The sequence below is a fragment of the Schistocerca americana genome, chromosome X (assembly GCF_021461395.2).
Source record: "Schistocerca americana isolate TAMUIC-IGC-003095 chromosome X, iqSchAmer2.1, whole genome shotgun sequence".
Classification (NCBI taxonomy): Eukaryota; Metazoa; Arthropoda; class Insecta; order Orthoptera; family Acrididae; genus Schistocerca; species Schistocerca americana.
Window position 1 is genome coordinate 41,640,795 of NC_060130.1, and position 15,974 is coordinate 41,656,768.

Consider the following 15,974-nt stretch of genomic DNA (forward strand, 5'->3'; position numbering starts at 1 on the left):
TGATCGGAATTAAATACAAAAGGCACAATGCCGACTCAAGTACAAGAAGACTGGCTCTTCTTGCTGTCTATGATTTGAACCGTTTCTGTGACACTAGTTACAAATTCCGATGCTTAACTTCAGGTTCACTGTATCCCTCTGACCTTCTTATTGACGACGAAACACAGAAATTGCATCGGAATTAAACACAAAAGGCACATTGCCGACTCAAGTACAAGTAGACTGGCTCTTCTTACTATCTATGTTTTGAACCATTCCTGTGACACTAGTTATAGATTCCAATGCTTCACTTCAGGTTTACTGTATCCCTCTGATCTTCTTATTGACGATGAAACACAGAAATTGCATCGGAATCAATTATAAAAGGCACAATGCCAACTTAAGTTCAAAAAAACTGACTCTTTTTACTCTCTATGTTTTGAACCATTCCTGTGACACTAGTTATAGATTCCGATGCTTCACTTCAGGTTTACTGTATCCCTCTGACCTTCTTATTGACGATGATACACAGAAATTGAATCGGAATTATATACAAAAGGCACAATGCGGACTTCAGTACAAGAAAACTGACTTTTCTTACTGTCTATGTTTTGAACCATTCCTGTGACACTAGTTATAGATTCCGATGCTTCACTTCAGGTTGACTGTATCCCTCTGACCTTCTTATTGACGATGAAACACAGATATTGCATCTTAATTAAATACAAAAGGCACAATGCCGGCTTAATTACAAGAAGACTGACTCTTCTTACTGTCTATGTTTTGAACTATTCCTGTGACCCTATTTATAGATTCCGATGCTTCTCTTCATTTTTACAGTATCCCTCTGACTTTCTCATTGACGATGAAACACAGCTATTGCATCTTAATTAAATACAAAAGGCACAATGCCGACTAAAGTACATGAAGACTGACTCTTCTTACTGTCTATGTTTTGAACCATTCCTGTGACCCTAGTTATAGATTCCGATGCTTCACTACATTTTTACTGTATCCCACTGACCTTCTTATTGACGACCAAACACAGAAAATTGAACGGAATTAAATACAAAAGGCACAATGCCGACTAAAGTACATGAAGACTGGCTCTTCTTACTGTCTATGATTTGAACCATTCCTGTGACACTAGTTATACGTTCCGATGCTTAACTTCAGGTTCACTGTATCCAGCTGACCTTCTTATTGACGATGAGGCACAGAAATTGCATAGGAGTTAAATACAAAAGGCACAATGCCGACTTAAGTACAAGAAGACTGACTCTTCTTACTGTCTATGTCTTCAACCATTCCTGTGACACTAGTTATGGATTCCGGTGCTTCACTTCAGTTTTACTGTATCCCTCTGACCTTCTTATTAACGATGAAACACAGAAACTGCATCGGAATTAAATACAAAAGGCACAATGCTGACTAAAGTACAAGAAGACTGACTCTACTTACTGGTTATGTTTTGAACCATTCCTGTGCCACTAGTTATAGATTCCGATGCTTCACTTCAGGTTTACTGTATCCAGCTGACCTTCTTATTGACGATGAAACACAGAAATTGCATCGGAATTAAATACATGAGGCACAATGCCGACTCAAGTACAAGACAACTGAATCTTCTTACTGTCTATGTCTTGAACCAATCCTGTGACGCTAGTTATAGATTCCGATGCTTCACTTCACGTTTACTGTATCCCTCTGACCTTCTTATTGATGATGAATCACAGAAATTGCATCGGAATTAAATACAAATGCACTATGCCGACTTAAGTACAAAAAGACTGACTCTTCCTTCTGTCTATGTTTTGTACCATTCCTGTGACACTAGTTATAGATTCCGATGCTTACCTTCAGGTTTACTGTATCCCTCTGACCTTCTTATTGACTATGAAACACAGAAATTGCATCCGAATTAAATACAAAATGCACAATGATGACCCAAGTACAAGAAGACTGGCTCTTCTTACTGTCTATGTTTTGAACCATTCCTGTGACACTAGTTATAGATTCCGATGCTTCACTTCAGGTTTCTTGTATTCCTCTGACCGTCTTATTGACGAAGAAACACATAAATTGCATCGGAATTAAAAACAAAATGCACAATGCCGACTCAAGTACAAGAAGACTGGCTCTTCTTACTGTCTATGTTTTGAACCATTTCTGTGACACTAGTTATAGATTCCGATGCTTCACCTCAGGTTTACTGTATCCCTCTGACCTTCTTATTGACGATGAAACACAGAAATTGAATCGTAATTATTTACAAAAGGCCCAACGCCGACTTAAGTACAAGAAAACTGACTCTTCTTACTGTCTATGTTTTGAACCATTCCTGTGACACTAGTAATAGATTCCGATGCTTCACTTCAGGTTTACTGTACCCCTCTGACCTTCTTATTGACGATGAAACACAGAAAATTCATCGGAATTAAATAGAAAAGGCACAATGCCTACTCAAGTACAAGAGGACTGGCTCTTCTTACTGTCTATGCTTTGAACCATTCCTGTGACACTAGTTATAGTTTCCGATGCTTCACTTCAGGTTTACTGTATCCCTCTGACCTTCTTGTTGACGATGAAACACAGAAATTGCATCTTAATTAAATACAAAAGGCACAATGCCGACTTCTGTACAAGAACACTGACTCTTCTTACTGTCTATGGTTAGAACGATTCCTATGCCACTAGTTATAGATTCCGATGCTTCACTTCAGGTTTACTGTATCCCTCCGACCCTCTTATTGACGATGAAACACAGATATGGCATCGGAATTAAACACAAAACGCACAATGCCGACTTAAGTACATGAAGACTGACTCTTCTTATTGTCTATGTTTTAAACCATTCATGTAACACTAGTTATAGATTCCGATGCTTCACTTCAGGTTTACAATATCCCTCTGATCTTCTTATTGACGATGAAACACAGAAATTGCATCGGAATTAAATATAAAAGGCACAATGCCGACTTAAGTACAAAAAGACTGACTCTTCTTACTCTCTATGTTTTGAACCATTCGTGTGACACTAGTTATAGATTCCGATGCTTCACTTCAGGTTTACTGTATCCCTCTGAGTTGCTTATTGACGATGAAACACAAAAATTGCATCGGAATTAAATGCAAAAGGCACAATGCCGACTTATGTACAAGAAGACTGACTCTTCTTACTGTCTATGTGTTGAACCATTCCTGTGACACTAGTTATAGATTCCGATGCTTCACTTCAGGTTCACTGTATCCCTCTGACCTTCTTATTGGCGATCAAACACAGAAAATTGATCGGAATTAAATACAAAAGGCACAATGCCGACTCAAGTACAAGAAGACTGGCTCTTCTTGCTGTCTATGATTTGAACCATTTCTGTGACACTAGTTACAGATTCCGATGCTTCACTTCAGGTTCACTGTATCCCTCTGACCTTCTTATTGGCGATCAAACACAGAAAATTGATCGGAATTAAATACAAAAGGCACAATGCCGACTCAAGTACAAGAAGACTGGCTCTTCTTGCTGTCTATGATTTGAACCATTTCTGTGGCACTAGTTACAGATTCCTTTGCATCACTTCAGGTTTACTGTATCCCTCTGACCTTCTTATTGCCGATGAAACACAGAAATTGCATCGGCATTAAATATAAAAGGCACAATGCCGACTTAAGTTCAAAAAGACTGACTCTTCTTACTCTCTATGTTTTGAACCATTCGTGTGACACTAGTTATAGATTCCGATGCTTCACTTCAGGTTTACTGTATCCCTCTGAGTTGCTTATTGACGATGAAACACAAAAATTGCATCGGAATTAAATACAAAAGGCACAATGCCGACTTATGTACAAGAAGACTGACTCTTCTTACTGTCTATGTGTTGAACCATTCCTGTGACACTAGTTATAGATTCCGATGCTTCACTTCAGGTTCACTGTATCCCTCTGACCTTCTTATTGACGATGAAACACAGAAATTGCATCGGAATTAAAAACAAAAGGCACAATGCCGACTCAAGTACGAGAAGACTGGCTCTTCTTACTGTCTATGTTTTGAACCATTCCTGTGGCACTAGTTACAGATTCCTTTGCTTCACTTCAGGTTTACTGTATCCCTCTGACCTTCTTATTGTCGATGAAACACAGAAATTGCATCGGAATTATATACAAAAGGCACAATGCCGACTTAAGTACAAGAAGACTGACTCTTCTTACTGTCTATGTTTTGAACCTTTCCTGTGACTCTAGTTATTCATTCCGATGCTTCACTTCAGGTTGACTGTATCCCTCTGACCTTCTTATTGACGATGAAACACAGAAATTGCATCTTAATTAATTACAAAAGACACAATGCCGACTTAAGTACAAGAACACTGACTCTTCTTTCTGTCTATGTTTTGAACCATTCCTGTGACACTAGTTATAGATTCCGATGCTTCACTTCAGTTTTACTGTATCCCTCTGACCTTCTTATTGACGACGAAACACAAAAACTGCATCGGAATTAAATACAAAAGGCACAATGCCGACTCACGCACAAGAAGACTGGCTCTTCTTACTGTCTATGTTTGAACCATTCCTGTGACACTAGTTATAGATTCCTTTGCTTCACTTCAGGTTTACTGTATCCCTCGGACCTTCTTATTGTCGATGAAACACAGAAATTGCATCGGAATTATAAACAAAAGGCACAATGCCGACTCAAGTACAAGAAGACTGGCTCTTCTTACTGTCTATGTTTTGAACCATTTCTGTGACACTAGTTATAGATTCCGATGCTTCACCTCAGGTTTAATGTATCCCTCTGACCTTCTTATTGACGATGAAACACAGAAATTGCATCGTAATTATATACAAAAGGCCCAATGCCGACTTAAGTACAAGAAAACTGACTCTTCTTACTGTCTATGTTTCAAACCATTCCTGTGACACTAGTAATAGATTCCGATGCTTCACTTCAGGTTTACTGTACCCCTCTGACCTTCTTATTGACGATGAAACACAGAAAATTCATCGGAATTAAATAGAAAACGCACAACGCCGACTCAAGTACAAGAGGACTGGCTCTTCTTACTGTCTATGCTTTGAACCATTCCTGTGACACTAGTTACAGATTCCGATGCTTCACTTCAGGTTTACAGTATACAGCTAACCTTCTTATTGACTGTGGAGCACAGAAATTGCATCGGAATTAAATACAAAAGGCACAATGCCGACCTAAGTACAAGAAGACTGACTCTTCTTACTGTCTATGTTTTGAACCATTCCTGTGACACTAGTTTTAGATTCCAATGCATCACTTCAGGTTTACTGTATCCTTTGGACCTTCTTATTGACGATGAAACACAGAAATTGTATCTTAATTAAATACAAAAGGTACAATGCCGACTTCAGTACAAGAACACTGACTCTTCTTACTATCTATGGTTAGAACCATTCCTGTGCCACTAGTTATAGATTCCGATGCTTCACTTCAGGTTTACTGTGTCCCTCTGATCTTCTTATAGGCGATGAAACACAGAAAAGGCATCGGAATTAAATATAAAAGGTACAATGCCGACTCAAGTACAAGAAGACTGGCTCTTCTTACTGTCTATGCTTTGAACCATTCCTGTGAAACTAGTTATAGATTCCGATGCTTCACTTCAGGTTTACTGTATACAGCTGACCTTCTTATTGACTATGAAGCACAGAAATTGCATCGGAATTAAATACAAAAGGCACAATGCCGAATTAAGTACAAGAAGACTGACTCTTCTTACTGTCTATGTTTTGAACCATTTCTGTGACACTAGTTATAGATTCCGATGCCACACTTCAGGTTTACTGTATCCCTCTGACCTTCTTGTTGACGATGAAACACAGAAATTGCATCTGAATAAAATACAACAGGCACAATGCCGACTTCTGTACAAGAACACTGACTCTTCTTACTGTCTATGGTTAGAACCATTCCTATGCCACTAGTTATAGATTCCGATGCTTCACTTCAGGTTTACTGTATCCCTCCGACCTTCTTATTGACGATGAAACACAGAAATTGCATCGGAATTAAACACAAGACGCACAATGCCGACTCAAGTACAAGAAGACTGGCTCTTCTTGCTGTCCATGTTTTGAATCATTCATGTGACACTAGTTATAGATTCCGATGCTTCACTTCAGGTTTACTGTCTCCTTCTGATCTTCTTATTGACGATGAAACACAGAAATTGCATCGGAATTAAATATAAAAGGCACAATGCTGACTTAAGTACAAAAAGTTTGACTCTTCTTAGTCTCTATGTTTTGAACCATTCCTGTGACCCTAGTTATAGATTCAGATGCTTCACTTCAGGTTTACTGTATCCCTCTGAGCTGCTTATTGACGATGAAACACAAAAATTGCATCGGTATTAAATACAAAAGGCACAATGCCGACTTAAGGACAAGAAGACTGACTCTTCTTACTGTCTATGTTTTGAACCATTCCTGTGACACTAGTTATAGATTCCTTTGCTTCACTTCAGGTTTACTGTATCCCTCTGACCTTCTTATTGTCGATGAAACACAGAAATTGCATCGGAATTATATACAAATGGCACAATGCCGACTTAAGTACAAGAAGACTGACTCTTCTTACTGTCTATGTTTTGAACCTTTCCTGTGACACTAGTTATTCATTCCGATGCTTCACTTCAGGTTGACTGTATCCCTCTGACCTTCTTACTGACGATGGAACACAGAAATTGCATCTTAATTAATTACAAAAGACACAATGCCGACTTAAGTAGAAGAACACTGACTCTTCTTACTGTCTATGTTTTGAATCATTCCAGTGACACTAGTTATAGATTCCGATGCTTCACTTCATTTTTACTGTATCCCTCTGCCCTTCTTATTGACGATAAAACACAGAAATTGATCGGAATTAAATACAAACGGCACAATGCAGACACAAATACAAGAAGACTGGCTCTTCTTGCTGTCTATGATTTGAACCATTCCTGTGACACTAGTTACAGATTCCGAAGCTTAACTTCAGGTTCACTGTATCCTGCTGACATTCTTATTGACGATGAAGCACAGAAATTGCATCGGAGTTAAATACAAAAGGCATAATGCCGACTTAAGTACAAGAAGACTTACTCTTCTTACTGTCTATGTTTTGAACCATTCCTGTGCCACTAGTCATAGATTCCGATGCTTCACTTCAGTTTCACTGTATCCCTCTGACCTTCTTATTGACGATGAAACTCAAAAACTGCATCGGAATTAAATACAAAAGGCACAATGCCGACTTAAGCACAAGAAGACTGACTCTTCTTACTGTCTATGTTTTGAACCATTCCTGTGCCACTAGTTATAGATTCCGATGCTACACTTCAGGTTTACTGTATCCAGCTGACCTTCTTATTGACCATGAAACACAGAAATTGCATCGGAATTAAATACATAAGGCACAATGCCGACTTAAGTACAAAAAGACTGACTCTTCTTACTCTCTATGCTGTGAACCATTCCTGTGACCCTAGTTATAAATTCCGATGCTTCACTTCAGGTTTACTGTATCTCTCTGACCTTCTTATTGACGATGAAACACAGAAATTGCATCGGAATTAAATACAAAAATCACAATGCCGACTTAAGTACAAGAAAACTGACTCTTCTTACTGTCTAAGTTTTGAACCATTCCTGTGACACTAGTTATAGATTCCTATGCTACACTTCAGGTTTACTGTATCCCTCTGACCTTCTTATGGTCGATGAAACACAGAAATTGCATCGGAAGTATATACAAAAGACAAAATGCCGACTTAAGTACAGGAAGACTGACTCTTCTTACTGTCTATGTTTTGAGCCGTTCCTGTGACGCTAGTTATTGATTCCGATGCTTCACTTCAGGTTGACTCTATCCCTCTGTCCTCCTTATTGACGATGAAACACAGATATTGCTTCTTAATTAAATACAAAAGGCACAATGCCGACTTAAGTACAAGAAGACTGACTGTTCTTACTGTCTATGTTTAGAACCATTCCTGTGACACTAGTTATAGATTCCGATGCTTCACTTCAGAATTACTGTATCCCTCTGACCTTCTTATTGTCGATGAAACACAGAAATTGCATCGGAAGTATATACAAAAAGCAAAATGCCGACTTAAGTACAGGAAGACTGACTCTTCTTACTGTCTATGTTTTGAACCTTTCCTGTGACACTAGTTATTGATTCCGATGCTACACTTCAGGTTGACTGTATCCCTTTCACCTTCTTATTGACGATGAAACACATAAATTGCATCCTAATTAAATACAAATCCCGCAATGCCGACATAAGTACAAGAAGACTGACTCTTCTTACTGCCTATGTTTTGAAACATTCCTGTGACACTAGTTATAGATTCCGATGCTTCACTTCAGGTTTACTGTATCCCTCTGACCTTCTAATTGACGATGAAACTCAGAAATTGCATCGGAATTAAATATAAAAGGTACAATGCCGACTTATGTACAAAAAGACTGACTCTTCTTACTCTCTATGCTTTGAACCATTCCTGTGTCCCTAGTTATAGATTCCGATGCTTCACTTCAGGTTTACTGTATCCTTCTGACCTTCTTATTAGCGATGAAACACAGAAATTGCATCGTAATTAAATACAAAAGGCACAATGCCGACTTAAGTACAAGAAAACTGACTCTTCTTACTGTCTATGTTTCGAACGATTCCTGTGACACTAGTTATAGATTCCGATGCTTCACTTCAGGTTTACTGTATCCCTCTGCCCTTCTTATTTACGATGAAACTCAGAAATTGCATCGGAATTAAATACAAAAGGCACAATGCCGACTCAAGTACAAGAAGACTGGCTTTTCTTACTGTCTATGTTTTGAACCATTCCTGTGACACTAGTTATAGATTCCTATGCTTCACTTCAGGTTTACTGTATCCCTCTGACCTTCTTATTGTCGATGAAACACAGAAATTGCATCGAAAGTATACACAAAAGGCAAAATGCCGACTTAAGTACAAGAAGACTGACTCTTCTTTCTGTCTATGTTTTGAACCATTCCTGTGACACTAGTTATTGATTCCGATGCTTCACTTCAGGTTGACTGTATCCCTCTGACCTTCTTATTGACGATGAAACACAGAAATTGATTCTTAATTAAATACAAAAGGCACAATGCCGACTTAAGTACAAGAAGACTGACTGTTCTTACTGTCTATGCTTTGAACCATTCCTGTGGCACTAGTTATAGATCCCGATGCTTCACTTCAGTTTTACTGTATCCCTCTGACCTTCTTATTGACGATGAAACACCGAAACTGCATCGGAATTAAATACAAAAGGCACAATGCCGACTTAAGTACAAGAAGACTGACTCTTCCTACTGTCTATGCTTTGAACCATTCCTGTGACACTAGATATAGATTCCGCTGCTTCACTTCAGGTTTACTGTATCCCTCTGACCTTCTTATTGACGAAGAAACACAGATATTGCATCGGAATTAAATACAAACGGACATATGCCGACTTAAGTACAAGAAGACTGACCCTTCTTACTGTCTATGTTTTGAACCATTCCTGTGACACCAGTTATAGTTTCCGATGCTTCAATTCAGGTGTACTGTATCCCTCTGACCTTAGTATTGACGATGAAACACAGAAATTGCATCGGAATTAAAAACAAAAGGCTCAAAGTCGACTTAAGTACAAAAAGACTGACACTTCTTACTGTCTATGCTTTAAATATTCCTGTGACACTAGTTATAGATTCCGATGCTTCACTACAGGATTACTGTTTCCCTCTGACAGTCTTATTGACGATGAAACACAGAAATTGCATCGGAATTAAATACAAAAGGCACAATGCCGACTTAAGTACAAGAAGACTGACTCTTCTTACTGTCTATGTTTTGAACCATTCCTGTGACACTAGTTATAGATTCCGATGCTTCACTTCTGGTTTACTGTATCCCTCTGACCGTCTTAATGACGATGAGACACAGAAATTGCATCTTAATTAAATACAAAAGGCACAATACCGACTTCAGTACAAGAACACTGACTCTTCTAACTGTCAATGCTTTGAACCATTCCTGTGACACTAGTTATAGATTCCGATGCTTCACTCCAGGTTTACTGTATCCCTTTAACCTTCTTATTGACGATGAAACACAGAAATTGCATCTTAATTAAATACAAAAGGCACAATGCCGACTTAAGTACAAGAAGACTGACTCTTGTTACTGTTTTAGTTTTGAACCATTCCTGTGACACTAGTTATATATTCCGATGCTTCACTTCAGGTTTACTGTGTCCCTCTGACTTTACTATTGACGATGAAACACAGAAATTGATTCTTAATTAAATACAAAAGGCGCAATGCGCGACTTAAGTACAAAAAAACTGACTCTTCTTACTGTTTATGTTTTGAACCATTCCTGTGACACTAGTTATAGATTCCGATGCTTCACTCCAGGTTTACTGTATCCCTTTAACCTGCTTATTGACGATGAAACACATAAATTGCATCTTAATTAAATACAAATCCCGCAATGCCGACATAAGTACATGAAGACTGACTCTTCTTACTGCCTATGTTTTGAACCATTCCTGTGACACTAGTTATAGATTCCGATGCTTCACTTCAGGTTTACTGTATCCCTCTGACCTTCTAATTGACGATGAAACACAGAAATCGCATCGGAATTAAACACAAAAGGCACAATGCCGACTCAAGTACAGGAAGACTGGCTCTTCTTACTGTCTATGTTTTAATCAATTCCTGTGACACTAGTTATAGATTCCGATACTTCACTTCAGGTTAACTGTATCCCTCTGACCTTCTTATTGTCGATGAAACACAGAAATTGCATCGGAATTAAATATAAAAGGTACAATGCCGACTGAAGTACAAAAAGACTGACTCTTCTTACTCTCTATGCTTTGAACCATTCCTGTGACCCTAGTTATAGATTCCGATGCTTCACTTCAGGTTTACTGTATCCCTCTGACCTTTTTATTAGCGATGAAACACAGAAATTGCATCGTAATTAAATACAAAAGGCACAATGCCGACTTAAGTACAAGAAAACTGACTCTTCTTACTGTCTATGTTTCGAACGATTCCTGTGACACTAGTTATAGTTTCCGATGCTTCACTTCAGGTTTACTGTATCCCTCTGCCTTTCTTATTTACGATGAAACTCAGAAATTGCATCGGAATTAAATACAAAAGGCACAATGCCGACTCAAGTACAAGAAGACTGGCTTTTCTTACTGTCTATGTTATGAACCATTCCTGTGACACTAGTTATAGATTCCTATGCTTCACTTCAGGTTTACTGTATCCCTCTGACCTTCCTATTGTCGATGAAACACAGAAATTGCATCGAAAGTATACACAAAAGGCAAAATGCCGACTTAAGTACAAGAAGACTGACTCTTCTTTCTGTCTATGTTTTGAACCATTCCTGTGACACTAGTTATTGATTCCGATGCTTCACTTCAGGTTGACTGTATCCCTCTGACCTTCTTATTGACGATGAAACACAGAAATTGATTCTTAATTAAATACAAAAGGCACAATGCCGACTTAAGTACAAGAAGACTGACTGTTCTTACTGTCTATGTTTTGAACCATTCCTGTGGCACTAGTTATAGATCCCGATGCTTCACTTCAGTTTTACTGTATCCCTCTGACCTTCTTATTGACGATGAAACACCGAAACTGCATCGGAATTAAATACAAAAGGCACAATGCCGACTTAAGTACAAGAAGACTTACTCTTCCTACTGTCTATGCTTTGAACCATTCCTGTGACACTAGTTATAGATTCCGCTGCTTCACTTCAGGTTTACTGTATCCCTCTGACCTTCTTATTGACGAAGAAACACAGATATTGCATCGGAATTAAATACAAACGGCACTATGCCGTCTTAAGTACAAGAAGACTGACCCTTCTTACTGTCTATGTTTTGAACCATTCCTGTGACACTAGTTATAGTTTCCGATGCTTCAATTCAGGTTTACTGTATCCCTCTGACCTTAGTATTGACGATGAAACACAGAAATTGCATCGGAATTAAAAACAAAAGGCACAAAGTCGACTTAAGTACAAAAAGACTGACACTTCTTACTGTCTATGTTTTAAATATTCCTGTGACACTAGTTATAGATTCCGATGCTTCACTACAGGATTACTGTTTCCGTCTGACAGTCTTATTGACGATGAAACACAGAAATTGCATCGGAATTAAATACAAAAGGCACAATGCCGACTTAAGTACAAGAAGTCTGACTCTTCTTACTGTCTTTGCTTTGAACCATTCCTGTGACACTAGTTATAGATTCCTATGCTTCACTTCAGGTTTACTGTATCCCCCTGACCTTCTTATTGTCGATGAAACACAGGAATTGCATCGAAAGAATATACAAAAGGCAAAATGCCGACATAAGTACAAGAAGACTGACTCTTCTTACTGTCTATGTTTTGAACCATTACTGTGACACTAGTTATTGATTCCGATGCTTCACTTCAGGTTGACTGTATCCCTCTGACCTTCTTATTGACGATGAAACGCAGAAATTGATCCTTAATTAAATACAAAAGGCACAATGCCGACTTAAGTACAAGAAGACTGACTCTTCTAACTGTCTATGTTTTGAACCATTCCTGTGACACAAGTTATAGATTCCGATGCTTCACTTCTAGTTTACTGTATCCCTCTGTCCTTCTTATTGACGACCAAACACAGAAATTTCATCGGAATTAAATACAAAAGGCACAATGCCGACTCAAGTACAAGATGACTGGCTCTTCTTATTGCCTATGTTTTGAATTATTCCTGTGACACTATTTATAGATTCCGAAGCTTCACTTCAAGTTTACTGTACCCAGCTAACCTTCTTATTGACAATGAAGCACAGAAATTGCATCGGAATTGAATACAAAAGGCACAATGCCGACTTAAGTACAAGAAGACTGACTCTTCTTACTGTCTATGTTTTGAACCATTCCTGTGACACTAGTTATAGATTCCGATGCTTCACTTCTGGTTTACTGTATCCCTCTGACCGTCTTAATGACGATGAGACACAGAAATTGCATCTTAATTAAATACAAAAGGCACAATACCGACTTCAGTACAAGAACACTGACTCTTCTAACTGTCAATGCTTTGAACCATTCCTGTGACACTAGTTATAGATTCCGATGCTTCACTCCAGGTTTACTGTATCCCTTTAACCTTCTTATTGACGATGAAACACAGAAATTGCATCTTAATTAAATACAAAAGGCACAATGCCGACTTAAGTACAAGAAGACTGACTCTTGTTACTGTTTTAGTTTTGAACCATTCCTGTGACACTAGTTATAGATTCCGATGCTTCACTTCAGGTTTACTGTGTCCCTCTGACTGTACTATTGACGATGAAACACAGAAATTGATTCTTAATTAAATACAAAAGGCGCAATGCGCGACTTAAGTACAAAAAAACTGACTCTTCTTACTGTTTATGTTTTGAACCATTCCTGTGACACTAGTTATGGATTCCGATGCTTCACTTCAGGTTTACTGTATTCCTGTGACCTTCTTATTGACGATGAATCACAGAAATTGCATCGGAATTAAATACAAAAGGCACAACGCCGACTTAAGTACAAGAAAGCTGACTCTTCTTACTGTCTATTTTTTGAACCATTCCCGTGACACTAGCTATAGATTCCGATGCTTCACTTCAGGTTTACTGTATCCCCCTGACCTTCTTATTGACGATAAAACACAGAAATTGCATCGGAATTAAACACAAAAGGCACAATGCCGACACAAGTACAAGAAGACTGACTCATCTTACTGTCTATGTTTGAACCATTCCTGTGTCACTAGTTATAGATTCCGATGCTTCACTTCAGGTTTACTGTATTCTTGTGACCTTCTTATTGACGATGAGTCACAGAAATTGCATCGGAATTAAATACAAAAGGCACAATGCCGACTTAAGTACAAGAAGACTGACTCTTATTACTGTCTATGTTTTGAACCATTCCTGTGACACTAGTTATAGATACCGATGCCTCACTCCAGTATTACTGTATCCCTCTGACCTTCTTATTGACGATGAAACACAGAAATTGCATCGGAATTAAACACAAAAGGCACAATGCCGACTTAAGTACAAGAAAACTGACTCTTCTTACTGTCTATGTTTTGAACCATTCCTGTGACACTAGTTATAGATTCCGATGCTTCACTTCAGGTTTACTGTGTCCCTCTGACTTTACTATTGACGATGAAACGCAGAAATTGATTCTTAATTAAATACAAAAGACGCAATGCAGAACTTATGCACAAAAAAACTGACTCTTCTTACTGTTTATGTTTTGAACCATTCCTGTGACACTAGTTATAGATTCCGATGCTTCACTTCAGGTTTACTGTATTCCTGTGACCTTCTTATTGACGATGAATCACAGAAATTGCATCGGAATTAAATACAAAAGGCACAATTCCGACTTATGTACAAGAAGACTGACTCTTCTTACTGTCCACGTTTTGAACCATTCCTGTGACTCTAGTTATAGATTCCGATGCTTCACTTCAGGTTTACTGTATCCTTCTGTCCTTCTTATTGACGATCAAACACAGAAATTTCATCGGAATTAAATACAAAAGGCACAATGCCGACTCAAGTACAAGAAGACTCGCTCTTCTTATTGCCTATGTTATGAGCCATTCCTGGGACACTATTTATAGATTCCGAAGCTTCACTTCAGGTTTACTGTACCCAGCTGACCTTCTTATTGACGATGAAACACAGAAATTGCATCGGCACTATATACAAAAGGCACAATGCCGACTTAAGTACAAGAAGACTGACTCTTCCTACTATCTATGATTTGAACCATTCCTGTGACACTAGTTATAGATTCCGATGCTTAACTTCTGGTTTACTGTATCCCTCTGACCTTCTTATTGACGATGAAACACAGAAATTGCATCTTAATTAAATACAAAAGACACAATGCCGACTTCAGTACAAGAACACTGAGTCTTCTTACTGTCAATGGTTTGAACCATTCCTGTGACACTAGTTATAGATTCTGATGCTTCACTTCAGGTTTACTGTATCCCTCTGACCTTCTTATTGACGATCAAACACAGATATTTCATCGGAATTAAATACAAAAAGCGCAATGTGCGACTTAAGTACAAAAAAACTGACTCTTCTTACTGCTTATGTTTTGAACCATTCCTGTGACACTAGTTATAGATTCCGATGCTTCACTTCAGGTTTACTGTATCCCTGTGACCTTCTTATTGACGATGAATCACAGAAATTGCATCGGAATTAAATACAAAACGCACAATGCCGACTCAAGTACAAGAAGACAGGCTCTTCCAACTACCTATGTTTTGAACCATTCCTGCGACACTAGTTATAGATTCCGATGCTTCACTTCAGGTTTACTGTGTCCCTCCGACTTTACTATTGACGATGAAACACAGAAATTGCTTCTTAATTAAATACAAAAGGCGCAATGCGCGACTTAAGTACAAAAAAACTGACTCTTCTTACTGTTTATGTTTTGAACCATTCCTGTGACACTAGTTACAGATTCCGATGCTTCACTTCAGGTTTACTGTATTCCTGTGACTTTCTTATTGTCGATGAATCACAGAAATTGCATCGGAATTAAATACAAAAAGCACAATGCCGACTTAAGTACAAGAAAACTGACTCATCTTACTGTCTATGGTTTGAACCATTCCCGTGACACTAGCTATGGATTCCGATGCTTCACTTCAGGTTTACTGTATCCCCCTGACCTTCTAATTGACGATGAAACTCAGAAATTGCATCGGAATTAAACACAAAAGGCACAATGCCGACTGAAGTACAAGATAACTGACTCTTTTTACTGTCTATGTTTTGAACCATGCCTGTGACACTAGTTATAGATTCCGATGCCTCACTCCAGTATTACTGTATCCCTCTGACCTTCTTAT